At 38.9% G+C, this 23,415-nt stretch overlaps 1 non-coding gene across 1 annotated transcript; it reads right to left on the bottom strand.

Annotated features, from left to right (window-relative positions):
- Positions 1 to 4,451: 4,451 nt before the first annotated feature.
- On the bottom strand, positions 4,452 to 4,559 carry LOC112793528 (small nucleolar RNA R71). Its single transcript, XR_003198215.1, has one exon. It is a non-coding gene; the product is annotated as a small nucleolar RNA R71 (small nucleolar RNA).
- Positions 4,560 to 23,415: the final 18,856 nt, after the last annotated feature.

Here is a 23,415-nt window from a genome sequence, read left to right as displayed (position 1 = left end):
AAAAAAAGTTTCGGCGTGCTTACTACTGTCGAATTTATCGAGAGCTAGATCCTATGATAACGTTGTTTAGTAAAACGTTACATTTTGGGTACACGAATAATGTTACTGTGAGATTAATTCGATGGTAAATTTGGGGCTAAATTTAAAATGCGAAACCCTTTCTCTTCACTTTAAAAAGTTGTTCTCTCTGTTCTCTCTCTCTCTCTTTTTCCTCGTCTTCTCACAGCATCTCGCAGGCAGCCGTCAACGTGGCCACCATCGAAGCTTGTCGTCAACGTCGTCATTGAGGAGGAAGCACCCGTTGTCCCCGCCACTACATGTGCTCAGCGAATCTGCTATTACTGTTGTCCCATCTCATCTTCCGCCGTGGTTGAGGTTCACGTTGTCGTTGCCGCCGCCTCTGTCACCATGATATCAATGAGAGACTGCAGCCACTATCATCAGATTGGTTTGTTGGTATGATTATTATAGTTTTTTATACTATTTTGTTAGTTTAACATTTTTTTAGGGTTAGTTGTTGTTAAATTTTCTTAATGAAGTATGTTTTTAGGAGTTGTTGTGTTAATTTTAGGTAGGTGAAAATTAAATTTGTCATGTCTCTTGTTTGTTTGGTTGAATTAAAAATTATGTTTTAATTAATTAGACGAATAGGGGGTTACGTATTTTTTTAAATTAGTTATCAAATTAGTTTCAACTTATGAATTTTATAAATAATTGATGAGCGGATAATTTATACGCTTTTTGGCATTGTTTTTAGTATGTTTTTAGTATGTTTTAGTTAGTTTTTATTTAAAATTCACTTTCCTGGACTTTACTATGAGTTTGTGTGTTTTTCTGTGATTTCAGGTATTTTTTGCCTGAAATTGAGGGACCTGAGCAAAAATATGATTCAGAGGCTGAAAAGGACTGCAGATGCTGTTGGATTCTGACCTCCCTGCACTCGAAGTGGATTTTCTGGAGCTACAAAAGCCCAATTGGCGCGCTCTTAATTGTGTTGGAAAGTAGACATCCTGGGCTTTCCAGCAATTTATAATAGTCCATACTTTGCCCGAGATTTGATGGCCCAAACAGGCGTTCCAAGTCAGCTCAAGAATTCTGGCGTAAAACGCGGGAACTGGCACAAGAATGGGAGTTAAACGCCCAAACTGGCATAAAGGCTGGCGTTTAACTCCAAGAAAAGTCTCTACACATGAAAGCTTCAATGCTCAGCCCAAGCACACACCAAGTGGGCCCGGAAGTGGATTTTTATGTCATTTACTCATCTTTGTAAACCCTAAGCTACTAGTTCTCTACAAATAGGACCTTTTGCTATTGTATTTAGAGAGCTTTTCGATCATGTTTTTATGATTGAAACCTCTTTGGGAGGCTGGCCATTCGGCCATGCCTAGACCTTGTTCTTATGTATTTTCAACAGTGGAGTTTCTACACACCATAGATTAAGGTGTGGAGCTCTGCTGTACCTCGAGTATTAATGCAATTACTATTGTTCTTCTATTCAATTCAGCTTATTCTTATTCTAAGATATTCATTCGTACCCAAGAACATGATGAATGTGATGATTATGTGACGCTCATCATCATTCTCACTTATGAACGCGTGCCTGACAACCACTTCCGTTCTACAAGCAAACAAGGCTTGAATGTTTATCTCTTGGATTCCTTAATCAGAATCTTCGTGGTATAAGCTAGAATTGATGGCGGCATTCAAGAGAATCCGGAAGGTCTAAACCTTGTCTGTGGTATTCTGAGTAGGATTCAAGGATTGAATGACTGTGACGAGCTTCAAACTCCTGAAGGCTGGGCGTTAGTGACAGACGCAAAAGAATCACTGGATTCTATTCCAACCTGATTGAGAACCGACAGATGATTAGCTGTGCTGTGACAGAGCGCGTTGAACATTTTCACTGAGAGGACGGGATTGTAGCCACTGACAACGGTGATGCCCAACACACAGCTTGCCATCGAAAGGAGTAAGAAGGATTGGATGAAGACAGTAGGAAAGCAGAGAGACGGAAGGGACAAAGCATCTCCATACACTTATCTGAAATTCTCACCAATGAACTACATAAGTATCTCTATCTTTATTTTATGTTTTATTCATCTTTTAGTCATTAATCCTCCATAACCATTTGAATTCGCCTGACTGAGATTTACAAGATGACCATAGCTTGCTTCATACCAACAATCTCCGTGGGATCGACCCTTACTCGCGTAAGGTTTACTACTTGGACGACCCAGTGCACTTGCTGGTTAGTTGTGCAAAGTTGTGATAACGAGTTGAGATTGCAATTGAGCGTACCATGTTGATGGCGCCATTGATGATCACAATTTCGTGCACCAAGTTTTTGGCGCCGTTGCATGGGATTGTTTGAGTTTGGACAACTGACGGTTCATCTTGTTGCTTAGATTAGGTATTTTTCTTCAGAATTTTTAAGAATGAATTCTAGAGTTTCAAGGTGATGTTCTTATCATCGCCAAAGCTGATTGATTCTCATCAATTTAGCACTTGAATGCAATGTCCTGCTGAAGCTTGGCTAGCCATGTCTAATTTCTTTAGACTGAAGCTTTAGACTAACATTGCATGATTCCTGGAATTCTTATTAAAAAATTTGAATCTCTTTATTTTCTTTTCCATATAATTTTCGAAAAAAACCAAAAAAATTATAAAATCTTAAAATCAAAAATATTTTTATGTTTCTTGTTTGAGTCTAGTGTCTAATTTTAAGTTTGGTGTCCATTGCATGTTTTTAGTCTTCTAATTTTTGAAAATTACGTGCATTATGTTCTTCATTGATCTTCAAGATGTTCTTGATGATTTCCTTATTCTGATCTTTAAATTCTCTTGTCTTGTGTGTTTTGTTGTTTCTCATATGCATTCTCAACTTGTTAGTGTCAATAGTATACAAACTTTTAAGTTTGGTGTCTTGCATGCATTGTTTATTTGATTTTAGTTGCATTTTGATTATTCCTCATCATTAAAAATTCAAAAAACTTCCTAATTTATGTCTTTTCAAGTCAATAATACAGAGAATTGAAGATTCAGAATATACAGCAGAGGAATTACACAGAAAAAGTTGGGCGTTCAAAACGCCCAGTGAAGAAGGAAAACTGGCGTTTAAACGCCAGCCAGGGTACCTGGCTGGGTGTTTAATGCCCAAAAGGGTAGCATTTTGGGCGTTAAACGCCAAAATGTATACCATTCTGAGCGTTTAACGCCAGGATGGCACAAGAGGGAAGATTCTGTTTTTAATTCAATTTTTTTAAGTTTTCATAGTTTTTCAAAATCAAATCTTTTTCAAATCATATCTTTTCAATCATATATTTTCAAAATCAATTTCTTTCCATTTTCAAAAATACTTGCTGACAATTAATGATTTGATTCAACATTTCAAGTATGTTGCCTTTTCTGTTGAGAAAGGTTTAATGTTTGAATCATATCTTTTCTTGTTAGCCAAGTCATTGATTTTTAAAAAATCAAATCTTTTTAAATTGTTTTTCAATCATATCTTTTCAATCATATCTCTTTAAAACCATAACTTTTCAATCATATCTTCTTAATCACATCTTTTTCAAAATAGTTTTCAATCATATCTCTTTGATTTCCAATTTCAAAATATTTTTCAAAATCACTTTATTTCTTTCTCAATCTTAGTTTTCAAAAATCAATTACCATTTTTTCAAAATTTCTTTTAATTAATTCACTTTAATTTTCGAAAATTTCTTCCCCTCTTCTCATATCCTTCTATTTATGGACTAACACTCCTCCACCATCAACAATTCGAACTCCATGTCTCTTGATAAGTTCAAATTCTTCTACCTTCTCCTTCTATTCTTCTTTTCCTCTGACACCTCAAGGAATCTCTATACTGTGACATAGAGGATTCCATATTTTCTTGTTTTCTTCTCTTTCATATGAGCAGGAGCAAAGACAAAAGCATTCTTGTTGAGGCTGACCCTGAACCTGAAAGGACATTGAAGCGAAAGCTAAGAGAAGCTAAAGCACAACTCTCTGTAGAGGACCTAAAAGAATTCTTCAAAGAAGAAGACATGGCAGCCGAAAACAACAACAATGGCAACAATGCAAGGAAGGTGCTGGGTGACTTTACTGCACCTACTCCCGACTTTTATGGGAGAAGCATCTCTATCCTTGCCATTGGAGCAAACAACTTTGAGCTTAAGCCTCAATTAGTTTCTCTAATGCAACAGAATTGCAAGTTCCATGGACTTCCATTGGAAGATCCTCATCAGTTTTTAGCTGAATTCTTGCAAATGTGTGACACTGTCAAGACCAATGGGGTTGACCCTGAGGTCTACAGACTCATGCTATTCCCTTTTGCTGTAAGAGACAGAGCTAGGATATGGTTGGACTCACAACCTAAAGAAAGCCTGAACTCTTGGGAAAAGCTAGTCAATGCCTTCTTGGCAAAGTTCTTTCCACCTCAAAAATTGAGTAAGCTTAGAGTGGAAGTCCAAACCTTCAAATAGAAGGAAGGTGAATCCCTCTATGAAGCTTGGGAAAGATACAAACAATTGATCAGAAAGTGTCCTTCTGACATGCTTTCTGAATGGAGCATCATAGGTATCTTCTATGATGGTCTGTCTGAACTGTCCAAGATGTCATTGGACAGCTCTGCTGGAGGATCTTTTCATCTGAAGAAGATGCCTGTAGAAGCTCAAGAACTCATTGATGGTTGCAAATAACCAATTCATGTATACTTCTGAAAGGAATCTTGTGAACAATGGGACGAATCAGAAGAAAGGAGTTCTTGAGATTGATACTCTGAATGCCATACTGGCTCAGAACAAAATATTGACTCAGCAAATCAATATGATTTCTCAAAGTCTGTCTAGAATGCAAGCTGCACCAGGCAGTACTAAGGATGCTTCATTTGAAGAAGAAGCTTATGATCCTGAGAACCCTTCAATGGAAGAGGTGAATTACATGGGAGAACCCTATGGAAACACCTATAATCCTTCATGGAGAAATCATCCAAATCTCTCATGGAAGGATCAACAGAGACCTCAACAAGGTTTCAACAACAATAATGGTGGAAGAAACAGGTTTAGCAATGGCAAGCCTTTTCCATCATCTTCTCAGTAACAGACAGAAAATTCTAAGCAGAGCCACTCTGACTTAGCAACCATGATCTCTGATCTAATCAAAACCACTCAAAGTTTCATGACTGAAACAAGGTCCTCCATTAGAAACTTGGAGGCACAAGTGGGTCAGCTGAGTAAGAAAGTTACTGAACTCCCTCCTTGTACTCTTCTAAGCAATACAGAAGAGAATCCAAAAGGAGAGTGTAAGGCCATCAACATGGCATAATTTGGAGAGGAGGAAGAGGCAGTGATCGCCACTAAGGAAGACCTCAATGGACGTCCACTGGCCTCCAATGAATTCCCTAATGAGGAACCATGGGAATCTGAGGCTCACACTGAGACCATAAAGATTCCATTGGATTTACTTCTGCCTTTCATGAGCTCTGATGAGTATTCTTCCTCTGAAGAGGACGAAGATGTCACTGAAGAGCAAGTTGCTAAGTACCTTGGAGCAATCATGAAGCTAAATGACAAGTTATTTGGTAATGAGACATGGGAGGACGAACCCCCTTTGCTCACCAAAGAACTGGATGACTTGACTAGGCAGAGATTACCTCCAAAGAGATAGGACCCTGGAAAGTTCTCAATACCTTGTACAGTAGGCACCATGACCTTCAAGAAGGCTCTGTGTGACCTAGGGTCAAGCATAAACCTCATGCCTCTCTTTGTAATGGAGAAGCTAGGGATCTTTGAGGTGCAAGCTGCAAGAATCTCACTAGAGATGGCAGACAATTCAAGAAAACAAGCTTATGGACTTGTAGAGGATGTTCTGGTAAAAGTTGAAGACCATTACATCCCTGCTGATTTCATAGTCCTAGAGACTGGAGAAGTGCATGGATGAATCCATCATCCTTGGCAGACCCTTCCTAGCCACAGCAAAGGCTGTGATTGATGTTGACAGAGGAGAATTGATCATTCAAGTGAATGAAGAATCCCTTGTGTTTAAGACTCAAGGATATCCCTCTGTAACCATGGAAAGGAAGCATGAAGAACTTCTCTCAAAATAGAGTCAAACAGATCCCACACAGTCAAACTCTAAGTTTGGTGTTGGGAGGCCACAACCAACTTCTAAGTTTGGTGTTGAACCCCTACATTCAAACTCTAAGTTTGGTGTTGGGAGGTTCCAACATTGCTCTGCGTATCTGTGAGGCTCCATGAGAGCCCACTGTCAAGCTACTGACATTAAAGAAGCGCTTGTTGGGAGGCAACCCAATGTTATATTTATCTATTTTCCTTAGTTATTTTATTTTTCTTTTTTTTTTGTAGGTTGATGATCATGGGAAGTCACAAAATCAATTGAAAAAGCAAAAACAGAATGAAAAACATAAAGAAAAACAGCACACTCTGGAGGAAAACTTGCTGGCGTTTAAACGCCAGTGAAGACAGCAAATGGGTGTTTAACGCCCAGTCTGGCACCATTCTGGGCGTTTAATGCCAGAAAGGGGCACCAAACTGGCGTTAAACGCCAGGAAGGGGCACCAGACTGGCGTTAAACGCCAGGAAAGGGCAAGAAGCTGGCGTTAAACGCCAGAAATGGGCACCAGCCCGGTGTTTAACGCCAGAATTGGCAAAAAGAGCATTTTTGCTCGCCACTTGGTGCAGGGATGAATTTTCCTTGACACCTCAAGATCTGTGGACCCCACAGGATCCCCACCTACCCCACCACTCTCTCTCTTCTTCACCCATTCACCAATCACCTCAACACCTCTTCCCTAAAAACCCCTCACCTATCAAATCCCACTATTCTCTTTACCACTCACATCCATCCTTCATAAAATCCCACCTACCCACCGTTCAAATTCAAACCACTTTCCCTCCCAAACCCACCCATAATGGCCGAACCATACACCCCCTCTCCACTCTTATATAAACCCATCTTCACTTCTTTATTTTCGCACAACCTAAACACTACTTCTCCCCTTTGGCCGAACCACAAAGCCACATCCATCTCCTCTATTTCTTCTTCTTCTACTCTCTTCTTCCTTCTTTTGCTCGAGGACGAGCAAACCTTCTAAATTTGGTATGGTAAAAGCATTGCTTTTTGTTTTCCATAACCATTTATGGCATCTAAGGCCGGAGAAACCTCTAGAAAGAGGAAAGGGAAGGTAAAAGCTTTCACCTCCGAGTCATGGAAGATGGAGGGATTCATCTCAAGGGTGCATCAAGACCACTTCTATGAAGTTGTGGCCATGAAGAAGGTGATCCCCGAGGTCCCTTTCAAACTCAAAAAGAGTGAATATCCAGAGATCCAACATGAGATCCGAAGAAGAGGTTGGGAAGTTCTTACCAACCCCATTCAACAAGTCGGGATCTTAATGGTTCAAGAGTTCTATGCCAATGCATGGATCACCAAGAACCATGATCAAAGTGTGAACTGGACCCAAAGAATTGGCTTACAATGGTTTGGGGGAAATGCTTAGATTTTAGTCCTGAAAATGTAAGGTTGGCATTCAACTTGCCCATGATGCAAGGAGATGAACACCCCTACACTAGAAGGGTCAACTTTGATCAAAGGTTGGACCAAGTCCTCATAGACATTTGTGAAGAGGGCGCTCAATGGAAGAGAGATTCAAGAGGGAAGCCGGTTCAACTGAGAAGGCATGACCTCAAGCCCGTGGCTAGGGAATGGTTGAAGTTTATCCAACGCTCAATCATTCCTGCTAGCAACTGGTCTGAAGTTACTATAGACCGGGCTATCATGATTCATAGCATCATGATTAGAGAGGAAGTAGAAGTTCATGAGGTTATATCCCAAGAACTTTATAAGGTGGCGGACAAGTCCTTTACCTTGGCAAGGTTAGCGTTCCCTCATCTCATTTGTCACCTCTGTAATTCAGTTGGAATTAACATAGAGGGAGACATCCTCATTGATGAGGACAAGGCCATCACTAAGAAGAGGATGGAGCAAACAAGAGATCCCACTCATGGACATAAGGAAATTCTTCATCATGAAATCCCTGAGATGCCTCAAGGGATGCACTTTCCTCCACAAAACTATTGGGAGCAAATCAACACCTCCCTAGGAGAATTGAGTTCCGACATGGGACAACTAAGGGTGGAGCACCAAGAACATTCCATCCTCCTCCATGAAATTAAAGAAGATCAAAGAATCATGAGAGAGGAGCAACAAAGGCAAGGAAGAAACATTGAGGAGCTCAAGCACTCCATAAGATCTTCAAGAGGAAGAACAAGCCGCCATCACTAAGGTGGACCCGTTCTTTAATCTCCTTGTTCTTTATTTTTCTATTTTTTTCGAATTTTATGCTTATGTTTATCTATGTTTGTGTCTTATTACATGATCATTAGTGTCTTAGTGTCTATGCCTTAAAGTTATGAATGTCCTATGAATCCATCACCTTTCTTAAATAAAAAATGTTCTTAATTGAAAAAGAGAAGAATTGCATGAATTTCAAATTTTATAACAGATTAACTATTTTGATGTGGTGGCAATACTTTGACTTCTGAATGTATGCTTGAATAGTGCATATGTCCTTTAAATTTGTTGTTCATGAATGTTGGCTCTTGAAAGAATGATGAAAAAGGAGACATGTTACTGAGGATCTGAAAAATCATAAAAATGATTCTTGAAGCAAGAAAAAGCAATGAATACAAAAAAAACGAAAAAAAAGGAAAAAGAAAAAGAAAAAGCAAGCAGAAAAAGCCAATATCCCTTTAAACCAAAAGGCAAGGGTAAAAATAAAAAGGATCCAAGGCTTTGAGCATCAGTGGATAGGAGGGCCTACAAGAATAACATCCTGGCCTAAGCGGCTAAACCAAGCTGTCCCTAACCATGTGCTTGTGGCGTGAAGGTGTCAAGTGAAAACTTGAGACTGAGCGGTTAAAGTCATGATCCGAAGCAAAAAGAGTGTGCTTAAGAACCCTGGACACCTCTAATTAGGGACTCTAGCAAAGCTGAGTCACAATCTGAAAAGGTTCACCCAGTTATGTGTCTGTGGCATGGATGTATCCGGTAGTAATACTGGAAAACAGAGTGCTTTGGGCCACGGCCAAGACTCATAAAATAGCTGTGTTCAAGAATCATCATACTTAACTAGGAGGGTCAATAACACTATCTGGATTCTGAGTTCCTATAGAAGCCAATCATTCTGAATTTCAAAGGATAGAGTGAGATGCCAAAACTGTTCAGAGGCAAAAAGCTACAAGCCCCACTCATCTAATTGATACTGATCTTCATAGATATTTTTGGAATTCATTGCATATTCTCTTCTTTTTATCTTAATTGATTTTCAGTTGCTTGGGGACAAGCAACAATTTAAGTTTGGTGTTGTGATGAGCGGATAATTTATACGCTTTTTGGCATTGTTTTTAGTATGTTTTAGTTAGTTTTTATTATATTTTTATTAGTTTTTATTTAAAATTTACTTTTCTGGAATTTACTATGAGTTTGTGTGTTTTTCTATGATTTCAGGTATTTTCTGGCTGAAATTGAGGGACCTGAGCAAAAATCTGATTCAGAGGCTGAAAAGGACTGCAGATGCTGTTGGATTCTGACCTCCCTGCACTCGAAGTAGATTTTCTGGAGATACAAAAGCCCAATTGGCGCGCTCTCAATTGCGTTGGAAAGTAGACATTCTGGGCTTTCCATCAATGGATAATAGTCCATACTTTGCCTGAGATTTGATGGCCCAAACAGGCGTTCCAAGTCAGCTCAAGAATTCTGGCGTAAAACACCGGAACTGGCACAAGAATGGGAGTTAAACGCCCAAACTGGCACAAAAGCTGGCGTTTAACTCCAAGAAAAGTCTCTACACATGAAAGCTTCAAGCTCAGCCCAAGCACACACCAAGTGGGCCCAGAAGTGGATTTTTATGTCATTTACTCATCTTTGTAAACCCTAAGCTACTAGTTCTCTACAAATAGGACCTTTTGCTATTGTATTTAGAGAGCTTTTCGATCATGTTTTTATGATTGAACCCTCTTTGGGAGGCTGGCCATTCGGCCATGCCTAGACCTTGTTCTTATGTATTTTCAACGGTGGAGTTTCTACACACCATAGATTAAGGTGTGGAGCTCTGCTGTACCTCGAGTATTAATGCAATTACTATTGTTCTTCTATTCAATTCAGCTTATTCTTGTTCTAAGATATTCATTCGTACCCAAGAACATGATGAATGTGATGATTATGTGACGCTCATCATCATTCTCACTTATGAACGCGTGCCTGACAACCACTTCCGTTCTACAAGCAAACAAGGCTTGAATGTTTATCTCTTGGATTCCTTAATCAGAATCTTCGTGGTATAAGCTAGAATTGATGGCGGCATTCAAGAGAATCCGGAAGGTCTAAACCTTGTCTGTGGTATTCTGAGTAGGATTCAAGGATTGAATGACTGTGACGAGCTTCAAACTCCTGAAGGCTGGGCGTTAGTGACAGACGCAAAAGAATCACCGGATTCTATTCCAACCTGATTGAGAACCGACAGATGATTAGCCGTGCTGTGACAGAGCGCGTTGAACATTTTCACTGAGAGGACGGGATTGTAGCCACTGACAACGGTGATGCCCAACATACAGCTTGCCATGGAAAGGAGTAAGAAGGATTGGATGAAGACAGTAGGAAAGCAAAGAGACGGAAGGGACAAAGCATCTCCATACGCTTATCTGAAATTCTCACCAATGAACTACATAAGCATCTCTATCTTTATTTTATGTTTTATTCATCTTTTAGTCATTAATCCTCCATAACCATTTGAATTCGCCTGACTGAGATTTACAAGATGACCATAGCTTGCTTCATACCAACAATCTCCGTGGGATCGACCCTTACTCGCGTAAGGTTTACTACTTGGACGACCCAGTGCACTTGCTGGTTAGTTGTGCGAACTTGTGATAAAGAGTTGAGATTGCAATTGAGCGTACCATGTTGATGGCGCCATTGATGATCACAATTTCGTGCACCAGTAATCCTTTTTGTTAGGACGGTATAATTGCCTCTGAGTTCAATATAAGTTTAATTCTTTAGTTGTCTGTGTAGTAATATTGCATGTTAGTTTTTTATGTCTGAATATGATGAATTGATTATATTTTATGTTAGACTTACTTTTTCTAGGATAGAGTTTTAGGATGAAAGTAGGAGAAAGTCACGTAGTGGCGCCTTCTCAACACCATTATTTGCTGGAAAATTATGGAGTTATAAGGGGTTACGCACTTAGGATTTGATGTTTTTCTGACTGCCTGTATGTTAATGATTTAAACCTGTAACTGTTTCATATGTGAAAACTGTTGTTTTTATTTGATGGATGTTGCTGAATTAAGGAGAAAGTCTAAACCAAAGGTGGTGTTCTCTTTAACAAATGACCATACCTAAAATATTTGTAAGTAGATTAGAGGGTTAAGGTTTCCTGATGGTTACGCCTCCAACTTGTGCAGGTGTGTAAACGTGTCACAGGGTAGGCTTGTTGGGTTAAAGAGTCATGATTGTCACGTCTTTATGGAGTCTTTGCTTCCTGTCGCGTTCAGAGAACTTCCAATAAACATCCGAAAATCCCTTGTAGAAATAAGTGAGTTCTTTAGGGAGTTATGTGCTTTGAAACTTAGCTTAAATGATTTCACAATTATGAACAAGAACATTCCTCTCGTACTTTGTAAACTGGAAAGGATATTTCCTCCATCCTTTTTTGATGTTATGGAATACTTAGTAGCCCACCTACCGTACGAAGCAATACTATATGGGCCAATCCAATTTAGGTGGATGTACCTGTTTGAGAGGATGATTGGTTCCTTCGAGCACACTGTGAAGAATAAAACTTAAATTGAGGGCAGCATATGCGAAGCATTCCTATCTAAGAAAACATATGCATTTTGCTCATTCTATTTTCAATTTTATGTAGAGTCATGTAGAACAAGGGTTGTAAGGAATGATGAGAGGGCATCATCCTCGTCAAGTGGAGGAACATACCTAATCTTTTTGGCGAAAGGAGCTGCAATGGGTGCGGGCACTGACTACTGGTTAGAGCAGAAGGAAATCGATGCTGCACATCTGCATGTATTGCTTAACTGTGACCAACTTTCACCCTAACTTAATATGAGTTTTTTAAGTCTTGGCAAATACTGCAATAAGATACTAACTTCTTATCTAATTACTAAATTCTTAATCAAATTAAAACTTCTTTATTTTCTGATGAATCATGTAGGTTATTCCAAAAGGCAATTCTTGATACCTTATTGAACAACTTTTCATGTTGGTTCAGAGAAGACGTCAGGGTGCAGCTAATTGACACAACAGATTTGGAACTAGTTGCACTTAGTTAGGGCCCAATGAATAAGGCACTAGCTACCTGATGTACACTATTAATGGATGTCGGTTCCATACATTAAAATGGTCGATCAGAAAGAAAATAGATAACACTAGAGTTTCGGTTCGTGGGATTCAGGCGGGGTCACTCTAATCGCTCAGGTGTTTGAGGTTCGATTCTCTCAATTCTCTACTAATCTTGCTTTCTAAGGCTTGCTCTTCATCTAACAATCAACAAAAATTTAATGCACCAATACACAAATCAATAGGTCTTTTAAGGGTTGTAATAGGGTCAAGGTCAAGGTAGGATTGTATTTGGTCAAGTGGACTAAAATATGAATCCTTAATTAACCTAAACTTCCTACCTAACTTAGGACAATCCATGTAATTACAATGCAAAATTAACTGCCCATTAACGATGTTTACCACACATTCATGCATCCCAAATTTAAGTACAATTCATATGCATTGATATTATTACTTAACTTGGGGCGTTTTGTCCCTTTTTATTATTTGCTCTTTTTCTTTTCTTTTTCTCTCTCCCTTTTTTTATTTTTCTTTTTATTTTTCTGTTCTTTTGTTTTTCTCAATGCATACGATTAAGATATTGAATGCAAGAATATATGCTCAATTATTGTTTTGCACATTTTCACAAGAATACACAACACCCAATTCTCAAACCAAATGTTTTCAATCCCAATTTTCCCATACTTAAATCATGAACACTTTCACTAGTCTAAGCTAATCAAAGATTCAAATTAAGGACATTATTGTTTTTCGCTTAGAGTTAATGATGTACTAAAATAAAGAACAAATGTGATAAAATAAGCTTAAATTGGTTTGCAAAGGATAATGAAAGGTAAGGCCATATGGGTGTGTAAGCTTAGTGAAATAATGCCTCAATCATATAAGTGCATGCATACATCAAATAATAAAAATATAGAATTAAGCAAGACAAATATCACAATTATAGAGAGAAAAACACACATAAAAAAAATAAAATATTGGTTGATAAAATTCAACCAATCAAATAAGCTCAAAATCACACTGGTTTTGTATGTTCGAGCTCTAAACCACGTTCCAAAATAATATTTCTTCAAACAAGTTTCTCAAAAATTTTAATTCAAATTAGTGAAATGCTAAAAAAGGTTTCTTGAAAAAGAAAATATTATTTCAACCCAGTAGTAGTAAAATATGCACACAATGTAACAAACACGCAATCAAAGATGCAAATGCAACAACTAACTACAAAGAAGAGTAAGAATTGGTGTTGAAAAGGAAGTAGCGAACCACCGGAAGTCGGTATCGACCTTCCCACACTTAAAGATTGCACAGTCCTTGGTGCATGCAGAGATGTGCAAGTGGATGGGTGTGATGGTTCCTCAGTTGGTGCTCTTTTTGTTCCTCTTCTTGCCGGTGGGTTGGAAGCAACTTTCTCCTTACCCTTCTTGGTGGCCATCCTGAAAAGGGGAAAAAGAAGAAAGGTGTATGAGTTCAAAGGGATAGAGCAAGGAAGGAGACAGTACGAGTGATAATCTTGCCAAGGTAAATGTAATGAGCTAAATACATGGTCGCGACTACATGCAATTAGTTCATCAATGGTAATATAGCAAGTGCAGATTATGGCAATTAGATGCAAGATGTTCATTGGCATGCCGGTAAAGGCATGGGTAGCATAGATCAAGCATCAATAACTAAAATGTATTATTACTCATAACAAACTAATAATCACGTTTGTATTGACAATTATTTTCAATTAATAAAAAGGATTGTAAGGGTGTAGTGAAAGACATGCATTAGAGTAGAGGAATGGAACAATTAAAAATGCAAAATGCCATACGGGCTTTTTCACAAACACTTAGTATGCATGTTTAATATGATAAGGAAAGAATTAAAATTGAAAGCATGCAAGCAATCCAAAAATATTTAATAATAGTTGTTAAATAATTCCTTAATAATCTACAAGCGATTATAGGAAAATAATCACCCAATTTAGATTTCTAACACCAATTAGAATAATGCAAAAAAAAAATAAATAAAAAAGAAGAAGAAAAAGAAAATAAAAAGAAAGAACCTTTGGAAGAAGGTAAAAAAGAGAGGTAGTGGAGAATGGGAGGTGAAGAAAATATGAGAAGAAGAAGAAAAGAGTGAAGAAAGAAAAGAAAGAAGAAAGAAGAGAGAAGGAAATTAGGATTTGGAAAGATAAGATAAGAAAACAGGGTTGCGCAGGGTTCTGGGTGTGTTGCGCACACAACCCGTACGCGTGGTCCACGCGTACGCATGGGTTGCGCACTGAGGGGGCGACACGTAGGCGTCGGTCATGCGTATGCGTGACCGTGTTTGTGCTACTAGTGCGAGGGCAACGTGGCACTCGCACAACCCTCTGTTAGTTTTGGGATGTGTGCCAAAATGTCACATGACGCGTGCGCGTCAGGCACGCGCACGTGTGGTAGTGCTTATTGTGAAAGTGACACGCACGTGTCTACGACGCGTAAGCATGATGCGATTTGTGCCTCGGGCACAGTGCCCGCACCAAGCCAGCCCAACTTTCGGCCAATACACCTTTTACATTGAATTTGCAGGGTCACGCGTGGTACGTGTGAGGTGTGGTAATGCTTGAGCAATTGGCACACTTTCTGCACTATTTCCATGCAACTTTTTGTTCATTTTTTATGCAAAATGAAAAATGCAGAATGCAGATGCTAATGCAAACATTATGAATGACACTAATAAAATTAAAATAAAATAAACTCGGAATAAAAGGAACGATTATACCATGGTGGATTGTCTCCCACCTAGCACTTTTAGTTAAAGTCCTTAAGTTGGACATATGGTGAGCTCCTTGTCATGGCGACTTGTGCTTGAACTTGTCTTGAAACTTCCACCAATGCTTGGAATTCCAATAAGCTCTATCATTCTCAAGTAAATTTGTCAAGCCTTGAGGGAGTTCTTCGCAAGCTTTGAGCTCCCAAAGTCAATCCTCATGTATGCCCAGATCCCAAATCTTGTATCTACACCCGTCTTGAAGTGGATCATCATTATCCCAACCGGGTGGCAAGCAGTCTGAATTCTCTACGGAGTACCAAACTCTTCTTTTAGATCTAACCAAATTATCACCAGTTGAGCCCTTACATCTAGCTCTTGAAATATCAACCTCGATGAGCCTTGATTTGTAACTCCAACCACTAAACAGTCTCCTCTAACGCTTTATGCCACAGAGCTTCCTGAGTTGGCCGTCCGTTTCAAGAATACCGTACTCAAGTGGGATAGAAAGATGAACAGAGATAAGTTTTACCCACTCAAGTGAAGGAGTAGACGGCAACCTAGGTGGAGAGGTCTCTAATGACCTTGACAAGGCATTTCCAACTCCTGACCAACCTTCCTGAAGGACTTCCAGTCCCACATTATTCTCGAATTCAATCGAAGAAGGGTCTTCATATTCAGTGGGTTCATCACTAGGAGGACTTAATTCATGATCCTCATCACCAAGGGAACTTGCTTCTTGATCTATCCCATCCAAGTCTTCATAGGGAACATGCCATGGAGGGTGTGCACTAGCCTCCTTGACATCAATCTCAATCTTCTTGGAGGAATACTCTACAATTCTGGATTCCCATGGAGGTTCAGCGTCTCCTAAGTCTTCAACCACTTCTTTCTCTTCAATTACTATGGCTTCCTCCACTTGTTCCAATACAAAGCCATGTTCCTCAATGTCCACCGGAGTTTCTAGTGTCTCCTTTATGCTACGCTCTTCTATTGATTCTCCACATGTAGGCATGGGAGTATTTTGAGTGCTCAGATGTTGTGAAGCTAATTGATTTACTACCTCGGTTAAGGCAGTCGCGAATTCTAGTACATCCCTTTTCATCTTCGCTTGCCCTTGAAGAAGACCACGAAGGATGTCATCCATTGGAGATTGGGGTGGATGTGAGAGTTCATTACTTGGGAGGAAGGGTTCATGATAAGAGGGTGGTTCCTCAAGATAAGGATGTGGTGGTTCATCACTCTCCATCTTTTCCACTTGTTGTACCATACACTTCAGTTCCTTGTTCTCAAATTGAGATTCTTTATCCATGAGAGCTTCGGGTGCCATTCGGCTTACCGCTCGGTCTAATTGGCGAAGGGTTACTTGAAATTGATCCATTGTTTTTTTGAGACGATCCATTGACTCTTATTCTGCTTGGATATCATAAGTAGGACCATTAGGCTCTTGGATTGATGGATATGGATGTGGTGTATATGGAGGTGGTGGTTCTTGTGAGTAAATGGGTTGGAATTGGGGTGGATATATGTATGGCTCATATGGCTCATAGGGTGGTTGATATGGTGGATAAGGGTTAGGATCAGATGAGGGTGTTTGGTAGTAGGGGGCTTGTGAGTATGGTGGTTCAAAGGTGTGTTGGGGAGGTGATTCATAAGCATATGTTGGGGTTTGCTGGTAATTACAAGAGGGTCCACCATATTCATAATCTTGGTACGCTCCCTGGAATGGCTCTTGACCATAGTAATTTGGTGGGTGTTGGTTGTCACGAGAGGGTCCACCATAACTATTGTCTTGGCATGCATTGTAGAATGGTCGTCGTCCACGGTATTTTGGAAGGTGTTGTTGCCTAAAGGGTTGATCAGATCCTCGTGGCTCCGTCCATCTTTGATTGTTTTGACCTTGATGCATATTCCTGTTATAGCTTCCGTTCCTTCCAACAATATTAGAACCAAACTCAAAGTGATGGGGGTGAAAACTCATAGTAACTAATAAAAATTAAAAATAAAAATAAATAAACAAGAAAAAGAAAAATATTTACAATAACCAATAATAAGGCATACGTTTGCAATTTCCCGGCAACGGCGCCATTTTGACGAACGGATTTCTGCTAGTAAAGAAATTCACAAAAATAATCGCGTTGTAAGTATAGTTTCTAAACCAACAGAGAATCCTTTCATACAGAAGTTTGGTTGTCACAAGTAATAAAACCCAATAAAATTTATAACTGAAGTATTTAAACCTCAGGTCGTCTTCACAAGGAATTGCAGGGAGGTGTGTTTATTATTGGTTACGGAAAAAGTATATTCTTGGGTTTTTGAATAAGGAACGAGAAAAGTAAATTGCAAGAAATTAATTTGAATAACTAATAAAACTCTTGGCAAGGTATAAGAACTGGAAATCCTGTCCTAGTTATCCTTATCACTGGTGATGAGAATTGTTCACTGCTCCCACTTAGTTAACCCTTACTAAATAAAGGAAAGTCAAGTGGACTAATCAATTTGATTCATCAAGTCCTAGTCAACTCCTAAGGAAAGACTAGCTTTAAAGGGATCCAAACCAATAAGCAAATTCCAATTATCAATCACAAAGGAGTTTGATAACTCGAGTGTCACCAATTACTCAATCAAAGCCAAAAGGGGAAAATCCAAATTATTTATATCCTAAATAGAAGAAAGCAATCATAAATCTGAAATACCTCAAATTATATTATATAGAAAATTAAATTAAACATAGGAATCCATAAACCAAATTGGGAAAATAAACAAACTAAAGTAATAGAATAAAAAGAAGTAGAAGAGAAATTAAATTAAAGGAAAATTGAACCTAGAATGAAGAAGAAATCCAAATTCTAAAAGAAATCCTAATTCTTAAAAACTAAGAGAGAGGAGAGAGCCTCTCTCTCTAGAAAACTACATCTAAAACCTAAAATTGTGAATAATGAATGTTGTATGAATGAATGTATTCTCCCACTTTATAGCCTCTAATCTATATTTTTTGGGGCAAAAATTAGGTCAAAAACAGCCCAAAAATTGCCCCCAGCAATTTCTGGTTCGTACAGTTTGCTGCAAAGTCACGCGGAAGCATCATCCACACGTTCGCGCGGATTGCATTTTTTCCAGGTCAGGCGTTCACGTGATTCACGCGTGCGTGTTGCTTATCTTCGAGACAGCTATGACAAATTATATATTGTTGTGAAGCCTTGGATGTTAGCTTTCCAACGCAACTGAAACCGTCTCATTTGGATCTCTGTAGCTCAAGTTATGATCGTTTGAGTGTGAAGAGGTCAGGTTGACAGCTTTGGCAATTCCTTGAGTTTCTTGTATTCCAGCACTTTTGCCTGCTTCCTTTCCATCCTCTGAGCCATTCCTGCCCTGTAATCCCTGAAATCACTTAACGCACATATCACGACATCCAATGGTAATAAGAGGAAATTAATATTAGCAAATATAAGGCCAAAGAAGCATGTTCTCAATCATAGCACAAAATCAGGAAGAAAAACGTAAAACATGCGATTTCTATGAATAAGCGTGAGAATAATGGATGAAAAATCACTCAATTTAGCACAATATAAACCATAAAATAGTGATTTATCAACCTCCCCACACTTAAACATTAGCATGTCCTCATGCTAAGCTCAAGAGAAGCTATAAAGGAGTGAAGATGAATGGTAAAATGTATGAAATGCAATCCTATCTATATGAATGCAACTAAATATGAAATGCTTCTACCTACTTGGTTAAAAGTAAACAAATCTTTTAAGAACAAATATGAACTGAATTTCACTAATTCAAATCACAAAATAAAGTACAAGTAAACTTGCAAAAGAAAATAGCTCATGAAAGCAGAAAACAAGGAATCGAGCATCGAACCTTCACTGGAAGTGTATACACTCTAATCGCTCAGGTGTTTGAGGTTTGATTCTCTCAATTCTCTACTAATCTTGCTTTCTAAGGCTTGCTCTTCATCTAACAATTAACAAAAATTTAATGCACCAATACACAAATCAAGAGGTCTTTTAAGGGTTGTAATAGGGTTAAGGTCAAGGTAGGATTGTATTTGGTCAAGTGGACTAAAATCTGAATCCTTAATTAACCTAAACTTCCCACCTAACTTAGGACAATCCATGTAATTACAATCCAAAATTTAACTACCCATTAACGATGTTTACCATACATTCATGCATCCCAAATTTAAGTACAACTCATATGCATTGATATTATTACTTAACTTGGGGCATTTTGTCCCCTTTTATTATTTGCTCTTTTTCTTTTCTTTTTCTCTCTCCCTTTTTTTATTTTTCTTTTTATTTTTTTATTTTATTTTTCTCAATGCATACGATTAAGATATTGAATGCAAGAATATATGCTCAATTATTGTTTTGCACATTTTCACAAGAATACATAACACCCAATTCTCAAACCAAATGTTTTCAATCCCAATTTTTCCACACTTAAATCATGAACACTTTCACTAGTCTAAGCTAACCAAGGATTCAAATTAAGGACATTATTATTTTTTGCTTAGAGTTAATGATGTGCTAAAATAAAGAACAAATGGGGTAAAATAAGCTCAAATTGGTTTGTAAAGGATAATGAAAGGTAAGGCCATATGGGTGTGTAAGCTTAGTGAAATAAGGCCTCAATCATATAAGTGCATGCATACATCAAATAATGGAAATATATAATTAAGCAAGATAAAGATCACAATTATAGAGAGAAAAACACACAGAAAAAAATAAAATATTGGTTGATAAAATGCAACCAATCAAATAGGCTCAAAATCTCACTGGTTTTGTGTGTTCGAGCTCTAAACCACGTTCCAAAATAATATTTCTTCAAACAAGTTTCTCAAAAATTTTAATTCAAATTAGTGAAATGCTATAAAAGGTTTCTTGAAAAAGAAAATACTACTTCAACCCAGTAGTGGTAAAATATGCACACAATGTAACAAACACGCAATCAAAGATGCAAATGCAACAACTAACTACAAAGAAGAGTAAGAATTGGTGTTGAAAATGAAGTAGCTAACCACCGAAAGTCGGTATCGACCTTCCCACACTTAAAGATTGCACCGTCCTCGGTGCATGCAGAGACGTACAAGTGGATGGGTATGGTGGTTCCTTAGCTGGTGCTGTTTTTGTTTCTCTCCTTGTTGGTGGGTTGGAAGCAGCTTTCTCCTTACCCTTCTTGGTGGCCATCCTGAGAAGGGGAAAAAGAAGAAAGGTGTATGAGTTCAAAGGGATAGAGAAAGGAAGGAGACAGTACGAGTGATAATCTTGCCAAGGTAAAGGTAATGAGCTAAATACATGGTCGCAACTACATGTAATTAGTTCATCAATGGTAATATAACAAGTGCATATTATGGCAACTAGATGCAAGATGTTCATTGGCATGCCGGTAAAGGCATGAGTAGCATAGATCAAGCATCAATGACTAAAATGTATTATTACTCGTAACAAACTGATAATCACGTTTGTATTGACAATTATTTTCAATTAATAAAAAGGATTGTAAGGGTGTAGTGAAAGACAGGCATTAGAGTAGAGGAATGGAACAATTAAAAATGCAAAATGCCATACGGGCTTTTTCACAAACACTTAGTATGCATGTTTAATATGATAAGGAAACAATTAAAATCGAAAGCATGCAAGCAATCCAAAAATAATTAATAATAGTTATCAAATAATTCCTTAATAATCCACAAGCAATTATAGGAAAATAATCACCCAATTTAGATTTCTAACACCAATTAGAATAATGCAAAAAGAAATAAATAAAAAAGAAGAAGAAAAAGAAAATAGAAAGAAAGAACCTTGGGAAGAAGGTGAAAAAGAGAGGTAGTGAAGAATGGGAGGTGAAGAAAATATTAGAAGAAGAAGAAAAGAGTGAAGAAAGAAAAGAAAGAAGAAAGAAGAGAGAACGAAATTAGGATTTGGAAAGATAAGATAAGAAAATAGGGTTGCGCAGGATTCTGGGTGTGTTGCGTGCACGACGCGTACGTGTGGGTTGCGCACTGGGGGGGCGACACGTAGGCGTCGGTCATGCGTATGCGTGACCGTGTTTGTGCTACTAGCGCGAGGGCATCGTGGCACTCGCACAACCCTCTGTTCGTTTTGGGATGTGTGCCAAAATGTCACATGACGCGTGCGCGTCAGGCACGCGCACGCGTGGTAGTGCTTATTGTGAAAGTGACACGCATTGCATGTTCGACGCATACGCATGATGCGATTTGTGCCCCGGGCACAGTGCCCGCACCAAGCTAGCCCAACTTTCGGCCAATACACCTTTTACGTTGAATTTGCAGGGTCACGCGTGCGCGTCATTGACGCGTACGCGTGCGGTGCCAAAATCTCAAATGACACGTACGCGTGGGGGACGCGTACGCGTGGTAATGCTTGTGCAATTGGCACACTTTCTGCACTGTTTTCACGTAACTTTCTGTTCATTTTTTAAGCAGAATGCAAAATGCAGAATGCAAATGCTAATACAAACATTATGAATGACACGAATAAAATTAAAATAAAATAAACTAGGAATAAAATGAACGATTATACTATGGTGGGTTGTCTCCCACCTAGCACTTTTAGTTAAAGTCCTTAAGTTGGATATATGGTGAGCTCCTTGTCATAGTGGTTGTGCTTGAACTCGTCTTGAAACTTCCACCAATGCTTGGACTTCTGATAAGCTCTATCATTCTCAAGTAAATTTGCCAAGCCTTGAGGGAGTTCTTCGCAAGCTTTGAGCTCCCAAAGTCAATCCTCATGTATGCCCGGATCCCAAATCTTGTATCTACACCTGTCTTGAAGTGGATCATCATTATTCCAACCGGGTGGGAAGCAATTCTATTAATAAGGATTTATCTATTAATAGAAGATTAATTTAGTAATAGTTATTCTCTACGGAGTACCAAACTCTTCTTTTAGATCTAACCAAATTATCACCAGTTGAGACCTTACATCTAGCTCTTGAAATATCAACCTCGATGAGCCTTGATTTGCAACTCCAACCACTAAACAGTCTCCTCTTACGCTTTATGCCACAAAGCTTCCTGAGTTGGCCATCCGTTTCAAGAATACCGTACTCAAGTGGGATAGGAAAATGAACAGAGATAAGTTTTACCCACTCAAGTGAAGGAGTAGACGGCAACCTAGGTGGAGAGGTCTCTAATGACATTGACAAGGCATTTTTAACTCCCGACCAACCTTCCTGAAGGACTTCCAGTCCCACATTATTCTCGAATTCAATCGAAGAAGGGTCTTCATATTCAGTGGGTTCATCACTAGGAGGACTTGATTCATGATCCTCATCACCAAGGGAACTTGCTTCTTGATCTATCCCATCCAAGTCTTCATAAGGAACATGCCATGGAGGGTGTGCACTAGCCTCCTTGACATCAATCTCAATCTTCTTGGAGGAATACTCTACAATTCTAGATTCCCATGGAGGTTCAGCGTCTCCTAAGTCTTCAACCATTTCTTCCTCTTCAACTATTATGGCTTCCTCCACTTGTTCCAATATAAAGCCATGTTCCTCATTGTCCACCGGAGTTTCTAGTGTCTCCTTTATGCTACGCTCTTCTATTGATTCTCCACATGTAGCCATGGGAGTATTTTGAGTGCTCAGATGTTGGGAAGCTAATTAATTTACTACCTCGGTTAAGGCAGTCGCGAATTCTAGTACATCCCTTTTCATCTTCGCTTGCCCTTGAAGAAGACCACGAAGGATGTCATCCATTGGAGATTGGGGTGGATATGAGGGTTCATTACTTGGGAGGAAGGATTCATGATAAGAGGGTGGTTCCTCATGATAAGGATGTGTGGTTCATCACTCTCCATCTTTTCCACTTGTTGCACCACATACTTCAGTTCCTTATTCTCAAATTGAGATTCTTTAGCCATGAGAGCTTCGGGTGCCATTCGGCTTACCGCTCGGTCCAATTGGCGAAGGGTTGCTTGAAATTGATCCATTGTTTCTTTGAGACTATCCCTTGACTCTTGTTCTGCTTGGATATCATAAGTAGGACCATAAGGCTCTTGGATTGATGGATATAGATGTGGTGTATATGGAGGTGGTGGTTCTTGGGATTAATTGGGTTGGAATTGTGGTGGATCTATGTATGGCTCATATGGCTCATAGGGTGGTTGATATAGTGGATAAGGGTTAGGATCAGATGAGGGTGTTTGGTAGTAGGGGGCTTGTGAGTATGGTGGTTCAAAGGTGTGTTGGGGAGGTGATTCATAAGCATATGGTGGGGCTTGCTGGTAATTACAAGGGGGTCCACCATATTCATAATCTTGG

This window comes from Arachis hypogaea, chromosome 3 (assembly GCF_003086295.3).
Source record: "Arachis hypogaea cultivar Tifrunner chromosome 3, arahy.Tifrunner.gnm2.J5K5, whole genome shotgun sequence".
Classification (NCBI taxonomy): Eukaryota; Viridiplantae; Streptophyta; class Magnoliopsida; order Fabales; family Fabaceae; genus Arachis; species Arachis hypogaea.
This window is presented reverse-complemented; position numbering and strand designations above follow the sequence as displayed.